The sequence below is a fragment of the Ictidomys tridecemlineatus genome, chromosome 4 (genome assembly GCF_052094955.1).
Source record: "Ictidomys tridecemlineatus isolate mIctTri1 chromosome 4, mIctTri1.hap1, whole genome shotgun sequence".
NCBI lineage: Eukaryota > Metazoa > Chordata > Mammalia > Rodentia > Sciuridae > Ictidomys > Ictidomys tridecemlineatus.
The window spans coordinates 28,859,348-28,881,864 of NC_135480.1; the positions used below are offsets into that span (position 1 = coordinate 28,859,348).

The 22,517-nt window shown below is 47.6% G+C and overlaps 1 protein-coding gene across 4 annotated transcripts in view; it reads right to left on the reverse strand.

Moving 5' to 3' along the window:
* Ldlrad3 (low density lipoprotein receptor class A domain containing 3) overlaps nucleotides 1–22,517 on the reverse strand; it is a 253,725-nt gene that overhangs the window by 159,999 nt on the left and 71,209 nt on the right. The window contains exon 1 of one of the 4 annotated variants that reach the window (XM_078046228.1): nucleotides 2,267–2,390. The exons of 2 other annotated variants lie outside the window; for them this stretch is intronic. The gene's annotated coding sequence lies outside the window, so the exon portion shown is untranslated. Of the gene's footprint in view, nucleotides 1–488; nucleotides 568–2,266; nucleotides 2,391–22,517 lie in introns of those variants that run through there. One more of the 4 variants, XM_078046227.1, reaches the window with a different exon arrangement.

Below are 22,517 nucleotides of genomic sequence, written 5' to 3' on the forward strand. Positions count from 1 at the left end.
CCCCCTCCACAAGCACCACAATACCGCAGCAGATCTGACAACCTTGACCGCCACTCAGGGACCCGTGCGTGGGTGGTGTACACAGCGCGGACTCCCAACTGAGGGCACCTGGGGAGAGCCAGTGCAGGGAGGGGCCTTTTCTGAAGTTCCCCAACTGTCTTAAAGGCCAGAGTCTCAAGAAGATCTGATTGTGGTGAGCCCCTCCCCTGTCGCCTCCCTCACAGAAGAGAGACTAGAGCTGACACGGCGGCACCCAGAGCCCAGAGGAACTCTGACCCAGGCTGTCATCGGCCTCTTGGGCCAGTTCATCTCCCCTCCGGCCTCCCCTCTGTCTCCCCTCTGAAGTCAGTACTTAAGCTTCTGCATCTCCCTGGCTACGGGGTGCTCACTCATCCCTCCTGCGCTGGCCCCCAGGACGCAGAGAACAAACCGACTGCCCCTTCTACTGCTCCTACAGCCAGCCCTTCCAGCCAACTCAGTGATCAAACCTCCAGGAAGGAAGAGAAAGTTCTTTCTCCGCTACAGTGTGCTGGACAAACGGCATGATTCATGTCCCCCAGGCAGGATGGAGCAGGACAGCGTGAGATGACATCACGCTGCTGCTCACCATTCAAAACCTATGAACTGTTCATTTCTGGAATTTTCCATCTGCTACTTTCAGGACCTCAGTCGACCGTGGGGTAAATGAAACCACAGAAAGTGAAACTGTGGATGGGTGGGGGGGAGGGGGCGGGCGCTGCCCACAGGTACATTCCTGTCCAACACCTGCCTGTCTCCCTTCCTCGGGGCAGCTTCTGTTTTCCCAAAAGACAAACAGCTTCTGTTCAGACTTCCGCCCAGAGCAACTCAATCTCCAGACACCTCTCCCACCCCAGTAAAAAATCCCACGGAAAGGTCGCCCAAAGCTCAGGGGGGAGGTGACAAGGTGTGGAGGGAACACCTCAGACCGCTCTCCCCGGGCTCAGGAACCACACACAGACCCAGAGCTCAGCAGCTAGTGGGGATCCAAAGATCGCAGAGGAAAGCCTTAAGGGGCAGGAGCCAGCCAAAGGCCTTCTGAAAAGAAATCTTTGTTCAGGGGGAGAGGGTGCTGGCACCCCCAGCCTGGGCCCCACACTCCTGCAGGACTTCCCAGCTTCATATGCAACCAGAATGGCAGGAGGATGTGAGACAGGAGGCAGGATGTCGGGCACTGGAACAGCCAATCAGTCACCCCAACCCCGTGCACAGAAGGAAAACCTGCTACAGACTCCCCTGGGGGCTACAAAGTCCGAGGAGAAAAGGGGATAAGATATCGTAAAACCTCACACCCTGAAACAGACCCCAGTCCCTCCAAGCCCCCACTTCCGAGAGGCTGGGAGGCCCTGCTAACAGTACACGATTCCAGAAAAAAACCGCATCCTTACCCAAGTCCCCCTGTGAATCAGGCACTGTCCCCAGGGGTGCTTGAAGGACAACCGTAAGAAAGCACAGAAACGTGGAGAAGACACAACATTCCCCAGAATGACCCTACAAACAAATAAGAGCGGAACTGCTCCCGCGAGGCACGCCAGGTGCATTCATCTTTGGGCAAGCCAATTGACACAGAAGAGGATTGTTAGATATCAAAACTAATTAGTAACTCCAGAACCGCAACGGAGAGATTAGCATTGAAACACTCAGTGAATTTCCAACCTCGGTCGCCAAGAACCAGGGTTTGTTTTCTTTCCACTATTTTCATCCAGTTTTCTAAGTTTCAAAATTCCCAGGGGTTCCCATCTTGAAAGAGAGAGAAATTACTTGGAATTCCTAACTTCTAGCAACTTTGGAGTTTAGAAGGAAGGCGAGCTAAGTCGACTAATTGAAATCAATAGTGAGAAACATATTTAAGGACAAAAAAAAAAGGGGGGGGGGCATTATTACTTTTCAAATTAAAAACAACTATGGCCCCACCTGCAACACTACAGCTACACAACCAGACTATGGCATCATAATGCTAAGGATGCCGGTGACAGGCCAGCACTCAAAGTGATGCCTACTTCTATGGAGGGCCCACAGTGTGCCAGGGCCTGCTGGTGCTTGGGGTGTGTTATTTAATCCACGCTGCATCCCTACTGAGTAGCTGTCATGCCCATTCACCGACGAAGAAGTGAAGTTCAAGATGGCAAAACAATCAAGGAGAACGAGAAAGCAAATCAAGATCTATCTGGCTCCCCAAAGCACTCTTTCCTCTTGACCACCACTGTGACCTCAAAACAAGGAAGAGCACATCGCTACAGTTGCTTACCTCCTCTCGCCACCCCCTAGAGTCATAATTCCAGTGTCATGGAGACAGCAGAGCTTCTGATGCACAAATCCTAACTTAATCACACATCTGGAGCGCTGGGTGAGGAGACCTTTCAAATGCAAAGCCGGACCACACTGGCCACCACCTGATCTTGCTGCTAAAATGCCTGAGCCGGCCCTCTCCTCGACAATGACATTGGGTCCGTGGAACAAGAGTTACATTTAATGTGTGCCCCCCTGTCTATCATGTGCATTCACTCAACTATGCTGATTCATGCATTCACCCAGGAAGAACACCTCGTCACTCAAGGTCACAGGGAATAGCAGGTAGGAGAACGAGGAAAAGCCACGGTGATCAGCAGAGAGGAATGAGCACTAAGTCACTGCAACAGAAGAGCTGGAGGGTGTAAATGCCAGGGAATGGGCTAGGAAATAAGACATAAGGAGCTGCTAAGAGAAAGGAACCTACTGCAGGCAAAAGCATGGTTCAGGGCTTCCTGGAATCATTGTCAACCAGGTCGGTTTTGCAGGCTGGGTGAAATACAGACCCAGATTCCAAACGAAGCATTGAGATAAATGGAAGCACCACAGCTAACGATCGTAAAGAGGGCTGAGAGGCTGGGGGAAGGCTCTCAGAGTCAGGCTGTGGAGTCTGAGCTCGCAGAGTAAGAAATCAACACCATCGGTTTCTGAGCAAGGGGATGAAAGCTCAGGTAGGTTAACCCAGCCGCCCTATGCACACCGAGAGACGCGGAAAGAGAAACGCGGGGAAAGCAGGACTTGAAGCTACTATAAAATTTCTAAGCATCTATTTTGGAATCAAAGAGTTAGGCCTTCCTTTAATAATTCCAACATAGATTCCTCCTCTAACAAGAAATATTATGAAAGCCTGGTTGAACTTAAACAAATATATTTAGTCTCTCTGACTATTTGCTGAAGGCAGAGACAACTCAAGTCGTCAATCTTTGGCTTTGGAAAACAGCAGATGGTATTTCTGGCAAGAGATCCGCTGTCCTAGTTATATGTTTTGCTCAGACTAATGCTGTACTTTGTTTGCATGTCTTCAGCACCATCGGAGCAAAGGGCAGGCAATCCCAAAACATAACAAGCAATATGGGGAGCTGCTACTCTGGGCTTCGAAAATTTTAGCATTTAGATAATCCAGATGTAAATACAAAAAAAAGAGGAGATTATATTCTTCAATCTCCTGCGTGGACAATTTTCTAAAAAAATTTTTAATCTCTGCATTAGGACATGTCAATATTAAAAACTATCCTTCCCGTGCAAATGGACAATCTGTGAGGTCTGAGCACTCTATTAAAAATTCCAACCGGTTCCCTTCAAATCTTTAAAACCCAGAAAACAAGAGGAGGAAGAAAAAAAAAAAGAGTGGAATCGGATGGTAACATGTGACTATATGTATGGGAAGCTGAAAAATTCCTGATCGTGGTTCCAGATTTCTGGGGAAAAAGTTATTCTTAACCTATAATGTCTCAGCTTCCTCTATATAGGACACCTCTAAAAAAAAACTAAAATTGAGCAACTAATTAACTTTGCAACAAATTAACTTTGTTATCCAATTTAAGTTTTTTGAGGTGTCCTATATTTAGGATGCTGGGACATAACGGGTTAAGACAAATTCAACAAGCTTTTTCGAAAACCTCGTTTTCCTGACCTACCTCTCTGATTTGCTCCTTTCTGGAGAAGTAATAATAAAGGTAGTAATAAATTTAAAAAGTAATAATAAATAATAAATAAAAAGTAACAATAAAATAGTAATAAATAATAAAGCAATTGCAGGAGGTGAAGTGACCACAGCCTTTTCAGCACAGATTGGGCATCTGTAAGCCTCTGTAAGCAAATCACTAACTGAGCAAGCAGCACCTGCATGAGAGGGCGCCAAAGACACCTTTGAGACCCCAGGGATAACCCTGAAGGTGGGAGGCCCATTCATTTCTTCTTCCTGATTCCACTTGACACCTTTTCATATAAACCTCCGGAAGGGGAGAATCCCTGTCCATTCTGCTGAAACCAAGTTGTCAGTTATGCGAGTGATAAGTCACCCAGGGACTCTTCTCCTGTACGTCTTTCCCTTGGCCTTCTCCACAGCCTGGTGAGCAGCAGCCAACCAGTGCAGCCCTTCCACAGAGAGGGGGTCCTGAGGCCCTGCCTGCAATGACTGCTCCCAGCCCAGCGGCCCCCGCCCCTCCCACCGCCCCGTTTGGAGGCATTTGATTGCACGAAACAAATGGGCCCCGTCTCAGCAGAAAAAGGGAAACACGGCCAAGATAAGGAAATGAACTCATCCAGAAAGTTGCAGGAAGAAGAAAAAGGTAGAGGAGCCACAGATAGCAACTGCAGAAAGGATGGACACTGGGCCAGTCTCCAGTCCAATCCGTGATCTCAGAGGGGTGGAGAAAGCAGGAGGAACACAAAGGAGGGAGGATCTGGCACTGTCCCCATCTGGAGGAAAGGGCAGGAAAGAGAAGGGTCAATTCAAAGAAATAAGAGCAGAGCACATGTTATTTTCATAACCGAAGTTGCAGGAGCCTGCTCTAATCTCTACAGTGGTAATACTGCCATAAAAACATGCTTGAGAAAATAAGGTCCCGGTGGAAATTCAAGTCCAAGCTGGAAAACCTTCAAGGAAAACAAGGCAGCGCTTCTTCCTCGCGAAGCACAGTTTCCTGCCGAAACATCATGAATAAGAACGGATTCATTTCTTTAAAAGGCAAAACAAAGGCCTCGATTCTCTTAAATATGCTTATTAATATTTAGCCAGCTAAACGTGGGCCTTTCCCAGTTGCTGTCTGCCAGCCCATAAATATTTAGCAGGCGTAAACACAGGCGCACGTGCACACACACAGAAAATATTCATTCTTTCTCCCACAAGTCTGGGACACCCATGGCATTGTCCCCAAATCTCAAAACCCACACTGGCAGTGACAGCATTTAAAACTATGGTCTTTGGCCACAACAAATGCCTTGGAGAAAGGCTCTCTCCCCGACAAATTCTAAATTCTTTTTTACTTTCCAACTCTTGAGGATGGTCCGAGGGCCAAAGGAGAAAGCCACCCTGTTCCATGAATCCTGGAGTCGGGGTGTTTGAGGTTTTTCTTTGGCTAGAACCCCCCACTCCAAGTGACAACCCCACCTGGGTCTGATCCGTATTCCCAGGTCTCTGGGTTCACAGTCAAATGGATTCTCTAAAGAATGTAGGCATCTGGGCTGGGGTTGTGGCTCAGAAGTAGAGCGCTTGCCTAGCACGCGTGAGGCACTGGGTTCGAGCCTCAGCACCACATACCAAAAAAAAAAAAAAATTATTGTGTCCTCCTGTAACTTAAAAATAAATATTTAAAAAATAAATAAATAAGAATATAGGACTCTACCCTGTCTGTTCACCCATTTTGCCTGGTTTTATTGCCAAGCATTCTTCACAACTGATCGACAATGAGCCCCACTGGATGTCCACATGCCAGGTGCCTCTACAAACCTCTAGTATCTATAAAAGCTTTAACCAAAGGATTCATTAGCTCCATTTCACAAAGTGACTGCTCAGCAAGGTTAAACGGTCTGTCCCAGGTCACATGGAGTAAACTGAGGATCTGGGATTTACACCGGGGCAGGGTCGGCCTAAACTGCATTTGCTCTTCGCTGGATTCTTTCATCTGTCACAAGAACAAAACCCTGGGAAAACCCATGTCACGCCCTCTTCCGAGCTCCTGCAGACCTAGAAGGCTGTGCTGCAGCCTATAAGATTCTCTTGCAGGTTTCCCAGAAAAGAAAATTTATGAGGATTTTATAAAACTCACTGGTCTGCAGATGCTGCAGAGTGACTTCCAGTTTCAAAAAACTAACAAGAGTCTCCCTAGAGTCAATTATTAGGGCTGATGCAGATCATAAAACAGACCATAAAACCATTTCTGTTATAGTAGTCCTGTGTTTTCTTTTTTCAGAGTGCTGTCTGAGGGGAGACTGCGGCAGAAACTTCTTCCCAAGCCAGGGGCCATCCATCCGCTCCCAGGAAGGCCTGGGGACAGGTGTCCTCGGCCTCTCCCCTACCTTGCCCGATCAGCTCTCAGGTTTCCACCAAGGAAACATGATTAACTGGACTCCCCTACCACCGGATGATCTCAGATGGATCCTGGAGCTGCTTCTAATTTACTTAAGTGATTGAAATCTCCCCTCTCCCCAGTTACTCAATCCTGCAATACAGCCAGCAGACATAATTGCAAAGCAGGTAAGCCAGTCTCACCAATCTGCCGAACTGGTGCCAGCAAACGTTGCAAATTACAGGGTATAAATTTAGCAGGGTGGGTCTTGACACACATTCCTGCAAATTACATGTTCCCGCCGCTGGTAGAAAGTGCATTAATTACTTCAGGTGCATGTACAACTTCCCCCTTGCTAGGGGCTTTCTGGAGAGCATCAAGTGACTCGGGTCTACAAAGATTAAAGCATAAATAGATAATGACTGCCGAGTAGGTGGGTCTCTTCCAGAGCTCTTGCCATTGGAATTTTTAACTTTCTCCCTGTAGACTGAGAGTCGCTGAGGTCCCATGTGTGGGGTTGAGGAGCCTGAACAACTTAAGTGGGAAAAGGAACAGAGAGCAACAGATAGAAGACCCGTATGGCTGAAAGCCTCGACCAGGGCAGTGGCCACAACAGGAGCTACTTCGTCCCTCCTGAACTACAAGTTCTGCTTTCCTTGCAAGAAGGGAAATGGCTGCCAGATGGAGCAGGGCAAATGCAGTCAGAAGTGAAGTCTGGATCCATAGGCTTGAGCCCCTTAGGAGAATTCACCCCAAGTAATGATAACTGAGTGCTGTCCATGTGCCAGGTGCTGAGCAAAGTACCCACAACCAGCATCTTCACAGGATTCCTCACAACACCAGCCAAGAAAAGGAAGAACCAGTGCTAGGTTTGCAAAAGAGGCTCAGACAAACAAAGGCTCAGAGCTAACTAACTCACCCAAGATCATATAACCAGAGAGATGAAGAGCCAGGTCTGTCTGATTGGAGAACCCACCCTCTTAATCATGAGGAGCTACAGCATCCCGTGAGGGGCAGCCAGCAGAGGTGCCTCACGGGGCTCTGGAGAGGAGAAAACACCACCACACAGGCACTCAACACCTCCTACCTCCTTCATTCTTGGCACAGCTGAGGGTTGTCACCAAGGCTGTCCCATTAACTTGGGGGACAATGCTTCCTAGGTCTCTGGGTTCACAGTCAAATGGATTCTCTAAAGAATGGAGGCCTCTGGGCTGGGGTCGTGGCTGAGAGGTAGAGCGCTTGCCATCTCATTCCTTCAATGGCCTCCATGAGAAAACCAAGGCTGAGAAATGCCACGATCGGCCGGCCAGAGAGTAGCAGGGCAAAAGGTGACCCCAACTATATATGCCTCCTAAATTCATGGCTTTTGCCCCAAATCTGTGAGTTAACTGTAATTCTCACAACTGTAGACCCTGTACAACTTAAGGGGGGGAAAGGATTAAATAAAACCAAATCGCTAAAGCCAGACCAGAATATCCAATAGTGCCATCTCCAGGGTCCCTGGGCCCGCACTTCCAGTGGGACAGGAAGAGAGCAGGCCATTTTCTGGTCTCGTCTAAAGGGCGAGAAATGGCTATAATATAATGAATAGCTACAATATAATGGGATGAGAATCAGGGCTCCTACCCTCGCTAGCCAAACTGAAGCCACGTGATCTAAGCTGAGTGGATAGGATGCTCCATCCCAGAATTGTGACTCTGTGGAAGAGGGACAAAGACATTGAGAACATTCCATTCCTCCCAAGAAGCAGGACGCGGCAAGACTCTTTTCCCTCTAAGACCGACTCAATATTCTTTCTTGCTCTCTGACACTGCTCCGTTTAGAAAGCTCCCAGGCATCCTGACTGAAGGAGCTTAGACTTCAGCAGGATATCAAGGCTGAGAGGACAGAAAATATGGAAGAAAAGCAACACGTCACGTCCCAACACCACATCTGTGTGCATTGCAGACCTCAACAGAAAGGGGGCGTTCGAAGAGGACCCCGGGGGCGGGGGCTCCCAGCAGCAGCAGCACGTGCTCACTCTGCTAGGAGAAGCTACCTGGACCAGCCAGGTGGCCTGAGGTTCTGTGTGGCCTTCACATGTGATTGGTAGAGCATTTCCTCTCCACAATCATAACTCGGTGGATTAATTATACTGGGAATTCTGAAGCACTCAAGGTCATGCCCTCAATCCTGGCTTCAGGAAATTGCTCATTCTCTGCCTTAATTGGAAATGTATATGGTTTTACCCAACAAAAATGTGACAGGAACCTAATAGCACATCCAGGATCATGATGTACCCGAGAGCCAATGAATAAAGTTGGCACCGTTGCAGAGGAAATGGCTGTTCTTAAATAATCAATGCGTAAGGTGCCTGTGAACTTCTGTGACATAAATACCACTCCATAATTTAGGCGGATCGGCTCTGATTCTTTTCTACTGGAGACTGGGAAGCACTGGGTTAGGAGTGTTGCTGGGGTCCTGACCACAGCTGGGCATGCCAAGATAAGATTCATTTGAAAGACACTCATCTCATTTCTTACCTCCCAGCACCTCGTCTGGGCTCAGTACCTTAGAGCCAGGTGACATTCCAGTGGACCCTTTCCAGTTGGAGGGCTGGGGGTGTTAATGGAGACCCAATGGCACCCAAGGAGGCTGCTAAGACGAGCCAGAAAAAGCACCTGGAGGAGATGACATGGACTGAGGGTACCAGTGGAGACCTCTGAACCATCTCCTGTGCTCCTCGCCCGGCAGGGCAGCAACGGGAACAGCACAGCACACCAGCGCCACACGAGTTGTTGAAGTCCCAATAAGGACGGACGGGAAGGAGTGAGAACCTACACGATGCAGTGAGCTCTCCGGCTCCCGCCCTGCCAGAGCCAATGCCAGGCAGCCATCACTGCTCCAGACCATTCAACTCCAAGGGCACAAATGCACATCAAGCTTCTGAGAACCACAAGCCTAAACCAGGAATAGCTACGAACATGCCATCCACAGCGACGCCTATAACAACCCCAACCTGGAAACGACATAAATGCCCCAAATTAGGGAGTGGTTAGATAAATTATGAAACACCTACTGGACTGGATTCAATGCAGCCATTAAAACTGGCTTCGAAGAGACGGTGAAGCAAGCCCTCTGGGAGACGCGCTGTGTGGTCTGGGAAAATGAATCAGTGTCAGAATAGAGCTCTGGATTGGGAGTCAACTTAAAAACCAACTGTTTTCACAATACAGACTGCAGAAAATGAAGCCAATAAAAAAGTTCACCAACCAAGAGGCTGTGGCAGGGCTGGGGATGTAGCCCAGTTGGTAGAGTGCTTGCTTAGCATGCCTAAGACCCTGGGTTCAATCCCCGGCACAACAACCAAACAACAAAAAGAGGCCCGGGTAAAGAAGTCCAAGGAGAAACTAAAATGGGCATAGTTCAATGAATAGGAAAATGTTCACCATGTGGAAAATGGAAAAAAAGGAATTAAAAACTATGTACAAAAAAAATACTATATACACATAAATACCCAGACATGACTGAAAGGCTAATAACATGCCAAAATTTTCCTGAGTGGTAGGATTACTGATGATTTTCATTTTCTTCTTTCTGTTTAAATATATCTCCTAAACAAATAACAATCAGAATACCAAGGCTTCACAGACATCCACAATTAGATTATTGGTCAAAACTGACGGTGCTTTTTGGGGAAAAACACTGCCTCCTAATTATTAAATTAGAAGATACTACTGGATAAAGGAACTGCCCAGGGATGCACACATGGAACCTGTTTTTAGAAGAATTCCTCCACAGAATCTTAGGGTGTCACACTCATTTGTGATTTGAAAATATAACAGGTATTTTTGTAAATCAAGAAAACAGACTTATTCCTCACCACTCAAGACTGCGGGACATGACCGCCTTCGGCTTAGAGTCATTTTTCGCTCCAAGCTCCCTTTCCACCTGTCACCTGCCTCTCCAGGTTGTTTTCTGCAGGAGGAAGTGCCACTGAACAGCTAGTGCACACAGCCCTCCGGGCCTGGGTCAACCAGTCGTACCACTTCAACGGCTAACATTCCCTTGAGAGAATGGGATCATTCACATCCCACCTGACCGGGTCCTTCCGCTTCCTGGGGCTCTGATTCAGTCCCCGCTCTGCCAGCTCCGTCCCCCATCCACTCGGTCCAGGCCACAACCTTCAAGGATCATTAAAGCTGCTTCCTCCACAAAGCTCCCCGGATCCAGGCCCCTGAGGGACTCTCTCCCTCCCCCATGCCTGCATTCCCTTGAGTCTTAGGACATGCATCCGGTTCAAGGCTAGGCACAGGTAACCAACCCCAAGTCTGTCCTCCACACCACACGGCATGGGCTCCATGGCCATATCCTGCCATTAATGGCTCTTGGACAATGCCAAGCACATGGCTTTGCATACAGTAGGTGCCCAATCCACGTTTCATGATTGAATAAAAGCTGTGCGCTCCCTAAATGCAGAGGCCCCGTCGGCTTCATTTTTATCCCAGATCAGAGCTTCCCAGAGTGTTGGGTACCAAGCTGGTCCCATTAACCGCAGGCTGAATGAATGACGGCGGTGGGGGCCCACATGAACAAATGCATCTGCCCGAACTACTCTCTCAGGGCTCATACCCATGATCAAGTTTCTAAGCGGAGGTGACCAGGCCAAAGGATAATTCATCTCCCTAAAGATGCTAAGTGTCAGCTGAATTGCCGTATTTAATAGGGCCTGACGTGGATAGGCCATTCTGCACAAAAGCAATAACTGCTCCCGTAATGAGTCCACTTTAAATGGCTATTACGACGACGACACTGAGCCCGAAGATTCCTGGAGCCGTGAGACCAAGGCCCCAATTAGAAGACCGCAGCCTTTAAAAACCACAGGCCCCTCGACTCACATCTCTGACCTCCCTGGATTCACAGAGGGAATTTTCCAAAGGAATCCGGGATCATCCTCTTCAGAGTTCATTTTTTTGGTGTGGTGCGCTTTTTTTTTTTTTTTTTTGGTTTTGGTTTTGGGTTTTTTGAATGTGCCTGCTTGGCAGGCCTGGCGTCATTTCCACGCAGCTGAGCACACAAGCCTGATAAAGAGGGGATCTTCCGTGGCTGAAAGAAGACAGGCAGGAAGGCCTCGGAGAATCAATCGTGCATCAAACGTGCGTATTCCAGTTCTCAGGTACATCCCGTGCGCCCTGGGTGTTTGCAAGCATCAAGATGGAGGAGGAGGGAAAAGGCCTTTATCTGCCATGATAGATTGTAACCTCCAACAGACAAAACAAACGAATGAAAAAGCAGACTCGTATTGAAACTGGGTAGCAAAGGAATCACTGGGCTCTGAGGTCTTCCACAAGGAGATGGAATACACCTCCTCCACCTCAATACCTCCAGGTTAGAGGAAGATGTACTGCGTGACGGCCCTCCTCCAGCGAACACTGATCCTGCTCCTTAGGTGGGGGTCACCTGGCTGAGTCAACTCCCTTGGAGAGAAGACCTTCAAATCTGAAAAGGGAGCATGGGTCCACACCCTTCCCCACGGTGTCCTCTCTGCTATGACATCTCAGAGGATGAACAAGGCGAGGTCAGTGGTCAACACTTGCGGTCTAGAGTCAGACAGACCTGAACTAAGTCCTGACCCCCACCAGTCCAGGGTATGAGTCTTGAGCAAGGGACATAACCTGTTTGAGCCTCAGTTGCACGATCTAGAAAAGAGGAATAAGAAAAGTTTTCACCTAATCATAAAAACAGCAACCGTTTTTGGAGGATGTATTAGGGGCCGTTCTGCATGCCGAGAGCTGTGCGTGTATCACCCTATTGCCATGGTTGGTCACCCTAGGAAGCAAAGACACCACGATCCTCATGGAACAGATGGAGGAACTGGACGCTGGTATTCCTGCAGGCACATGGAGCAAGGACAGGAGTCAGACCTGCCCAAGTTCAACAGCACGTGGGTGGCTGTGCTGAGACGCTGGGAGTGTTGCAATGAGACCATGCACTTTGCAAGGGGGCAGGCACTTTTCACCAGAAACGGTTAACCACTGTTGTTTTGGTCACTGTTGTTTATATTTGCTGCTTGTCCCTGGCCCTCTCAATCAGGCGGGGAAGGTCATCAAGTCTTGACCCAAGGAAGAGACCTGCACCTGACTCTGAAACATAGTGGACTCTCACTGCTATCATGAAAACCAGCCAATGGCAGATTTCCTTCCTCGTCACCAAGGGGAACCTGGGGCCCTGCCGAAGGACAGACCTGTTGAAGAACACTTCTGCTCCTATAAACCTCCGCTCAGACCCCCAACTAACCAGAGGTCTTCTGTCCCTGAGATGGGCCCCTTTTCACCAGCACTAAATTCATAAAGGGAGAGAACTTAAAATCCTGAAGTCCTCATGGGTCTTTCTTAGCACAGGAAATGATCCTGCTTGGGAGAAGCAAATATGATATACCAAATTAGCGAAGGGAGGTACAGTGTTCTTCCAAACAATGAGCAAAACCTGGTGGGGCGGTGGGGCCTGGCCATGAAATGGCCTCTCAGACACTAGCAGGGAGCAGCAGGTCAGAAGCCACTCAGACCTCCCCAGAAACGAATTCTCTCCCTGCTAATCATGCACCACACCTCAGGACCACCCAGGACCTTTTTGGTACCTCTCTCCCCAATCCCGATGCCCTTCCTGTCCTTTACTCCAATAAAAGTTCTCTTTTCTCTGCATTTGTGGCCAGGGTTGCAGAGTCAGGGCACAATTCATAGATCCCATTTGGCTGATTCAAGGGCAGCAGGGAAACAACCAGGTAAACTTGCCCTCTAATTTCCTGTATATGTTTCCTAACTTTCTATTATCCTGGGCCTCAAATTTTACTTTGAGCGGAAAAGCTATACACCAGGTTGTCCAAACAACAGACAGCAAGAAATTTTATATGTTTTTACTCTAAAATGCTAAGAAAACAGCATCTTGGCCTGAGAAATAAACTAACAGGGGGCCGCCTCCTTTCTAGCTGGGCCAGAGGTGGGCCAAGCACCGAGTTCTGCATGCACAGCCAGGGTGCCGCCCTGACCACCCCGGGCCCAACAGAAGAGGCTTACAAGAAGGCAGTCGCTGCCAGCACCTTTTCTTAACCCCAGCATTTGCTCCATCTTTTAAAAACAGACCCAACCTCTTGGTAGTACAGTGGTACAGACGTCAGAAGACCCCATTTCTCTAATCAATCACTAAACAATCGGGCAGGATCTTGTAATTACCTCTTAAGCTCTGGGAAACAATTTTTTCCACAGAAAAACCTACCAAAGGATGGATTATGGATTCAGCATGATGGGTACATGTCCAGCAACTTTTTAAAAATATGGCCTGGAATCGTTCTAAATATGTGGCTAGGAATAGATTAGAATAAATCAGAAGAGTAGGTTTTGATTCCGCTTTATATATATATGTTCTCATTTGCAATGTAAATGTGAATTTTTAACAGCTCTATTGAGATAAAATTCACATACGATTCACCCATTTAAAGTACACAACTCAGTGGCTTTCAGCATATTCATAGAGTTGTGCAACCATCGCCACAATCCATTTTAGAACATGTCATCACCCCCAGAGAGGAACCCCACGCCTGTCAGTAGTCACTCTCCATTTCCTCCACATCCCACCCGGCCATGGGCAACCCCAGTCCCTGTCTCTCTCCATGGATTTGCCAGGGCTGGATGTTTCCCTGAGTGGCACCACCTTGTAGAACTGACTTCTCTCACTGAGCATGATGTTTTCAAGGTTCGCCCACATTGCAAGTAGGTGCCAATACCGTGTCCCTTTGTATGGCGGAACAACACTCCACTGTACGGGTGCACAACAGAGCATGTATTCACCCTGTCATCCACGGGTGGACGTTTTCAGTTACGGTGCTGCTCTGACCCATTTTTGTACAAACTTATATGAATGTGCTTCTTTCTACAAGTCACTATCAACAAAGTTGAAAGCCTGTGAGCTACAGGGTTAAAGGCAAATAGTTACACCATTCCCTGATATTTTAAAACCAATTCATGCCTTTCACGTTGGAAAAGGGAATAAAGACCAGCAAACCAAGTTTGCATTCCTTTTCGTGCAGCTACCTGCGAATCTCTGTGGCCAAAACTGCTTCACTGTCATTGTGAAGCACAGGTCGTGTCTGGAATATGCATCTTCTTCATCATCCAACAATCTGAGACAAGGGGTGCTTCCATGCCAATGACAAAAGTTGTTGAACTCTTAGGACGACCTGGTCACATGGGTAAATGTCCTTCTTTAAGCCAACTCCCACTCCAAAGAATTCTTGCATCACAAGTTTGCAGACAAAGGCGCTCACAGAGCCATACAGCCAGAGGCCTCCGCTGCTACACTCGCGCACCACACACACACACACACACACACACACACACACACACACACGCAAACTATTCGATTTATGAACTGCTCCATACGGAATGTGACTCCTACAATTGCTGCTACTAAAGAGCTGATGTCAAATGAGAGGCACCGGTCAAAAGCAGCTCTCCCCAGCTGCAAACCTTCACTAATGATTTAGTTATTAACAGCCAACTAACCAAAGCAGCACGAGAGGGTCAGGTCTGCAGGGGTCTGTGACATGGTGAACATCTCCAGGACACCCCCCTTTTGCCATTTCAACAGCAGAGACCCCCATGATCTGGAAGAATCTGCCGCCGTCAAGGGAAGGAAACAACAAATTTGCAAAATCTAAGGAATAAATATAATTCCTATATACCTCAAATTTATGGCCCTCACAAAGCCCACTAAATATGATAAACCATTATAGGTTTTTCCTGTCTTCCCTGCCTTGGCCACAATTAATTTCGCCGCGTTCAACTGTAATTCGGAATGTAATATACGGAGGTGGGAGATTTACAGCCCTCATCGCTTTGCTGTGAATAAGCTTCTGCAGTTTGGGGCCCCGGAGGTAAAAGAAGCAATAACGACAGGCCTCATTTTGGGGGAACCATTTGTGTGCCTTTTCTTGTTTTGCATCATTAAGCAAGACAAAAGTGCCAGAAGGAAACCATGACAGCACCAGGCTCAAGTCGCTCAAAATCCGAATGCCAAGCGGGTTCTGTAATTGAGATGCATGGCGGCTCCCGCCCGCATCCTCCAAGAGCACACTCTGCAACTAAAAGCTGTGAATTACCAAAGAACAACAGAAATTGCTCTGGTTTTATTTGTACAATAACCTCCAAGGTCTCTGAAAAAAAACAGCAAAATTCAGTTAGAAAGTTCCACGAAGGCTTTCCGAACACTCCACGCAGAAGGGTAATGAAAACTACCATTTACAGAAGCCCGCTACGTGGGGGTCTGTGTTTGTCCTTTATATGCCACTGAGTGGGTAGAACCAAGCTCCCCAGAAAGCATGTTCCAGGCCTAACCTCCAATATCTCTGGACGTGACCGTGCTTGGAAAGAGGGTCTTTGGAGAGCTAGTCTAGTTCTGAAGAGGTCACACTGGATCTGGGTGGGTCCTAATGCAATGGCTGGTATCCTAATATCCCTATGGGCACTGACATAGGGAGGAAGCCACGGGAACATGGAGATTCGAGTCGGTCAACTGCTCAGCAAGAAATGCCAAGGGGTGCCAGCAGCCACCAGAAGCCAGGAGAGGGGCCTGGAACAGATTCTCTCGCTCGGAGCCTTCAGAAGAAACAACCCCAGGCACCTTGATTTTGACCTGTGTCCTCCAGAACTCTGAGAGAACAAACTTCCTGTGATTTTAGGCACCCAGCTGGTAAGAATTTGTAATGGCAAACTAATAAAAACTATGAATAGAACCCTTGACAACACACAGGTGTCCTTATCCTCATCTCTCCCTCCCACCTGCTTTATAGATGGGAAAACTAAGGCTCAAGAAGATTCACTAAGTGGTTCGATGTCACACAGAGATCAAGTGCAAGAAGTAGAATCCAGGCCCAGGTTGTCTAATTCCAAAGCCCGTGCCCTGGCCACCAGCAGCTAGCCAGCACTGAATTCTGCCAGCACTGAATTCTGCCACTGTGTCTGTGGAAGAGGTTTCCCCTGAGAAGGTCTTTAAGGAGATGACCCCTATGAAATGCAGAGACTCTGGCAGTAAAACACTGGAACCTGCCACGACTGGTATTTGACCCCCCTCCAAGACAAGTGGCATGAACATTGGCTAAGCAGACGGCCACACTATAGAGCATGCAACCCTGAAAAATCAGACCAAAATCCAGAATAGATTTTAAATAGCTCATTCACTCAACTCGACCAGCATCTGCTGAGTGCTGAGAAAGTGTGAGGCTGACTTCTTGGTGGGAGACAGCTATCATCCCTGGCTTTGAGGGGCTCCAGGATTCATCTTGTCACCACGTCAATGGGCCCAACACTACTCAAGCCTGAGCTTTCGCTCAGATTCAATGAGCTTATCACCAACAGGGGAGCTCTGTGTTACCTATGGCAGAGAAACTTTCATCTCACAGTCCACCTGCACCACCTCCCACCTCCCAGGTTAGGCCAGGCCACATAAGTAGTTCCAATCAGTAGAATATAGGAAAAGACGACATCACCAAAATGGTGAAGAACAGAAGAACAGCACATGGCAGCTACTCCAATCTCTTCCCCTGTTGTGATCACATTCCAGGCAGCAGATCCTCCAACAGCACGGTCAAAGCAATTACGAGAAGTAGAATCCCCTCCTCACTCCTGCCATTCAACCTGCAGGGCCTTCATGAAAGTGAAAATTAAACTTCTATGTGTCAAACCAACAAACTATGAGGGAAATTTGTTATTGCAGCCAAGACCTATGCTATCCTAATACATGATCTAACACACATCCTTACACGTGCCTATCACTATAACAGTTGAATTCAAAGATAGTTCTAAGTAATTCTTTGACCCTGAACATCAAGAATATTCTGGTGAAGGATTTACAATACAAGTTCTGTTCAAATGATTTCTTTGCCTCTATACCAAAGGGACACTTTAAAAAAATGAAATGAATTATCATTCTAAGAGCCCATTTAAGGCATTACACATAGAAAGTGTTTCCAGAATTGAGCCTCTTCCTAGAGCTACCTAGGTGCCCTCCAGCAACACCCAGAATATCTCTATGAGGAAGAGAGACTGTCTCATCTCTGTGATCTCTTGCCTGTGAGGACCTGGATCGTCCTGGAGCTGACAAATGTTTAATATATGAATGTAAAGTCAAAACACTCAAGGGTCAATAATTCAAGCCACAAATGCAAGGAAATCCCACAGAGAGAGGTAGGGTGTGGGAAGAAGCAAGTAAAACAGTGATGTTCAAAAGACGTGGCCATGCTTAGAGAGTCTGGGGGAGGGCAGGCTGGCCCCCATCCAAGGCACCCCACCCCATTCCCACCCAACCAAAGCAGCCCAGATTACCTGGCTCAAACATTTAGCTTTGATGTAAAGATTTCCTTAAAGGAAAAAAAAAACTTGGTTCTGATAATGGCTCGGATGGGTGGGTCTCTGCTCTCCCTTGCTGTGTGCCCCTGGACAAATCAGTTCACTTCTCAGAGATCTGGATTCCTGTCTATAATATAATCAGGGCAATAAGAGCACTTCACAGGCCTGGCCTGAGGATTAACTTCAACAATTATGCAAAAGCCCCTGGTGCACCCTAAACAATCCACAGCTGTCTTTTCTCTTCCTTGTAAACAAAAATACTGGCCAAGAAAGTCTGCTGTACATGAGCTAAAGATGTTTACTTGACAGTTAGTAATGTGAGGTCTCTTTGTAAAATGGTTGATGAGAACCCAAAATCTCTAGGTAAACCAGCATGTCAAGCTGTTTTCCCCAAGATGGAGTGATCCAACAGCAAGCATTTAACAAGCACTAAGAAGACAGCAGATTTCTCCTCAAGCAGAAAAAAAAATGAGCAAACTGTTCCTCTTCTTTCCTTAGCCAACAATACAAATAGAGACAATAACCAAGAAACCTGGAGGACCATCTCGCAATGCCTACACGCCAAGCATCTCGAGACGGCCACAATGATTGGCACGAAGGAACACTCCCTCCACTTCATTGTCAAGGTTAAGGGCACCTTCCAAGGTCATTAGGAAAATGTCCTTCACTGTGGGAAGTTTGCAAATACTTCACATACATCATCGCCTGTGCTTTCTAGAATAATCCTCAGGCAGGGCAGTGATGGCCAGGCCTTTCAGTGTGGGCTTCCTCTGGTCCTTTCAAAGAACTCCTCTCTCCCAGTCATGGGGTCTGGAGAGTGTGCCACGTCCCATTTCCCCCTGTGCTGGCTTCCTAGGGCTGTCACAGCAAATGGCTACAGACAGGGCAACTGAAAACAGCATCGCTCATCCTCTCACTCTTCTGGAAGACAGAAGTCTAAGACCAAGGTGTTGGCAGGGCTGGTTCCTCCCGGGGACTCTGAAGGAGAGGAAATCCCATGTCTGTCTTCTCCTCTCTAGTAGAGGCCAGCTGTCCTTGGTTGTCGGGAACTGCCATATAGGAGATGAGCCTGTACCCTTAGCTTTGAGCGATGGAGGTGTGGAACTGGCTTCCGCTGTGTGCGAAAGCAGGTGGACCCCACCTCCACTTGTCAGGGGAATGAAGCTCTGGGAGTGGGCGTCACCCAGTGAGACTGGGCTACACCTCCCTGAAACCCAATCCGTTGACTCCTTTGGGTTGAACTTTCCCAAATGTCTTCCCCTCAATAAAGAGGATGGTTTCGGGCGTGCTCGCTCTCTCTCTTTCCAATGGACCCTTAAGGTCGAGAGCCGTCCCTGATTCCTGCAAGCAAAAGGTATTTCTGGGTGTTTCATGTTACTTATTGAGGTAGCCAGCTCTTGTGAACCCAGCTCAGGTGGCCAGCCCAGCTAGCTGGTGACACTTGGTGGCTAACGGTCATACACTATCACTTGGGTCCCTGCCTCTATCTCCACTCTGCCTTCTCCTCTGTCTGAACTTCCCTTCTTCTTAAAGGCCATTTGTCATTGACTTTGGGGCCCACCTGGACGATCCAGGATGATCTCCTATCAAGATCCTCAACTTAGTTGCACTTTTTCCACATAAGGTCATATTCCCAGGCTCTAGATGGACACACCTTTAGGGAGAGCCATCATTCAACCCAGTACAGGCTCCACAGAGGGTCCAGCATTGCATGAGGTGCTCTGAGAGGCCAACGTACCTCCGACGAGAGACCCTCAACCAGCCTCAAGCCCAAGCAGGTCAATGCACTTTGTTCTGTGGATACAGGGAGAAAGCAGGAACTAGCTCCATCCAAAAGAAATACAGTGCAAGCCCCTATTACCTTAAATGCTTCTAGTCGTCACATTGTAAGAAAAGTAGAAAGAAAGAGGTAAAATTAATTTTTGTGACATAGTTAACCCAACCTACCCAATACAGAGCAGCTATGGTTCTTGTCTTCAAAGTGCTTACAAAAGAGGTAAAGAAATAAGGTCCAAAGAGATGAAATATGCAAGCAAGTTCCCAGGACTAATTCAAAGGCAGCAACTAGAAATGGCACCAGGTTGTACCAGAGTAATGGCCTTGAGAGAGGAACAGAAGAGTCAGGGGTGCCACTGAAGGAGGTCAAGCTGTCTTCAGGCTGCGTCTGGGCGAAACAGGAAGAGCGGAAGGAGGACGACAGACCCCAGGGCAGGTAGCAACTACCCCCAGATGTCCTCAGGTGAATATGTCACAGGTGCCCCTCTGGACATACCCAGCATGGCTTGGAAAGTAGCAGGTGCCTTTGTGAAAATTAGTGAAAAGTGCCTGTTACAGGTTGAAACGTGACTCCAGCAACCATATGCTGCAGTCCTAAGCCTCAGTACCTCAGTGTGTCACTATCGATGAGATAAGGTCCTTACATAGTTCATCAGATGAAAATGAGGTCATCAGGGATTAAAGGGGGGGAACAGGACACAGACAGGTCAGACACAGGGGAGAACATCAGAAGATGAAGGTGAGACCAAAGGATACTTCCACGACCCAGGGAAGGCCAGAGGTGGCCTGGAGTCACCCAGAAGCTACTGAGAGGCAGGGAGCAGATTCTCCCTCACGGTCCCCAGCAGGCACCAATCTTGATCCCACGCCCCCAGAACTGAAGGACGACAAACTTCCATTGTTGAAGCCACCAGGGATCTTGGAACACATCCCCATTCCCCTCAGATAAGGAAAGAGATTCTCCCAGGTGACATCGACAGCAGCTCCAAGAAACTGCCCACAGGAGCTGTCTGCAGCCTGGGCCTCGGTGTGGACACGGCTCGGCCCTGCACGTGGCTAAGCACTGCAGTCCAGGACCGCCACAAGACACAACTGGTGATGGACGGCACAGGCAGCTCGAGCTCCCGGCCCATGAGGCTTATTTAGTGGGAGAACCATGAGTCGAAAAGGCAGCTTTCTGACCTTCCAGGAAGACCCCCCACACACACCTACAAGCTGCTGTGTCACAGCCTGTAATAGCCAGGGCAGTGCCAGCTCCGCAGGAGCGGCCAAGACCAACCTGCGAGGGGGTTTTTGGAGCTAACTGTGGTTTCGGTGAACTGCAAGCAAAGAGAGGACCCCTGGAGTTAATATCCATCCCCAAAGAGAGGGGTGGGGGTCCCAGCAACGGGACCATCTAAATGAACATCAGAGACATGTACCCTTAAAATATGAGGATCTGAAAACAAACCTTCTGAAAAATCAGGGTCTGTGATCCCCATGAGTTATTTTATGGGATTCTATTAAAAAAAAAAATTCCATTTAATTCTCAAAACACTAAGGTAGTAACTGCCTTCGTCTTACAGATGAAGACATTGAGACCAGAAAGGTTACATGACATAGCCAAGGTCACACTGCTGAAAAACAGAGAGCCCGCAGTTCTGGTCCCCAGATACTCAGCCTGGGGGCTCTTGCTCTCCCCCTAACCCACCCCCTTCCTCAGACTCAGCCTTCCTCACTGCTCTCTGTGTCTCCCCAAAATGTGACCTAATGACCGTAAGCATGGAGAACTGAAAGTGCCCAGTCACAGTAGACCACAGTCCCGGATATAAAAGTTTTTTATGTTTTTCTTTCTTCTTGTACAGTAGGCCCCATGATCCTTGATTTCACTTTCGAAAGTTTCAGTTAGCAGTACGAAAATACTAAATGAAAATTTCCATAAATTAAAAAAAAAATGTGTAAGTCTTGAATCTCACTTTGTCCTGAGTAACACAATGAAATCTTGCACCAGCTTACTCCCTCCTGCCCGGGTTGTAAATCATCCTTGTGTCCAGCGTATCCATGCAGTATACACTATCTTCCCATTAGTCATTTAATAGCTATTTCGTTTATACAAAAGTTTTGATGTTATCTACAGTTTCCCGCATTCATAGAGGATTTTGGACCATATCCTCCTTGGATAAGGGGAGACTACTTCCTATACATCAGATCTCCCCTAGACAATATGAAAACCAAAATCCATACGATTAACACTCTAACTGCCCTGGAGGTCAGCAGTGTACCAAGGGTATACAACAACAGTTTCCAAACTGGGATCCTCGGGCTACTGGAGGTGCCAAAATTCCCAAGACTAGTTCAAAAGCAGCAGCCCAAATTGTCCATTTGCCTAAATGTTAAACGACCAACATGTCAAATCTTTCTTCTTGGCTGAAGCCGAACACATTTGTGTGGTAACAATAACTACTTACTTCCAGTGGAAACTTGTAGTTATAAATATCTTTCATTAATGTTAATAAAACTAACATTAAAAATGAACAGTTAATAACTGTGACTTGGTAACAGGCTATTGCAAAACACTTGCCTTCGTGGGAAAAATATGACAAGAAGAAGTCCTGAGCCTGCCTGGTCGGGGGGTAAGTACGCAAGGCCTCACCAGCCCCTGCCGTCCACATTTAGAATCCTGCACACTTTCATGAGGCCCAGTAACTGAGCTCGAGTTTATCATTAATAAAAAAACATTTCTCATAGTGTCATTCTCCCAGACTGTTCAACGAAGTTCACATTCACTCATTAACCTTCACAGTAGGTAAGCTAAATGGACTACAATTTCCATTTTAGATGTACAAAGAGAAACAGAAATCCCATTTCTGAATGGAATGACCCAAATCAACTAACTAGCTAACCAGCCAACCAGCAGACCAGTCCCCTAACAAGGGTCCTGACACAGTCAAGGTGTAAAGGCACCAGGAAAAGGCTGGGGAATCCTGAGACCTGATTATCAATTCCTTTCTATGGGTCATTTATTTCTCCATAAAAAGCCTCAATTTCCCCAGCAATGAAATGGGGT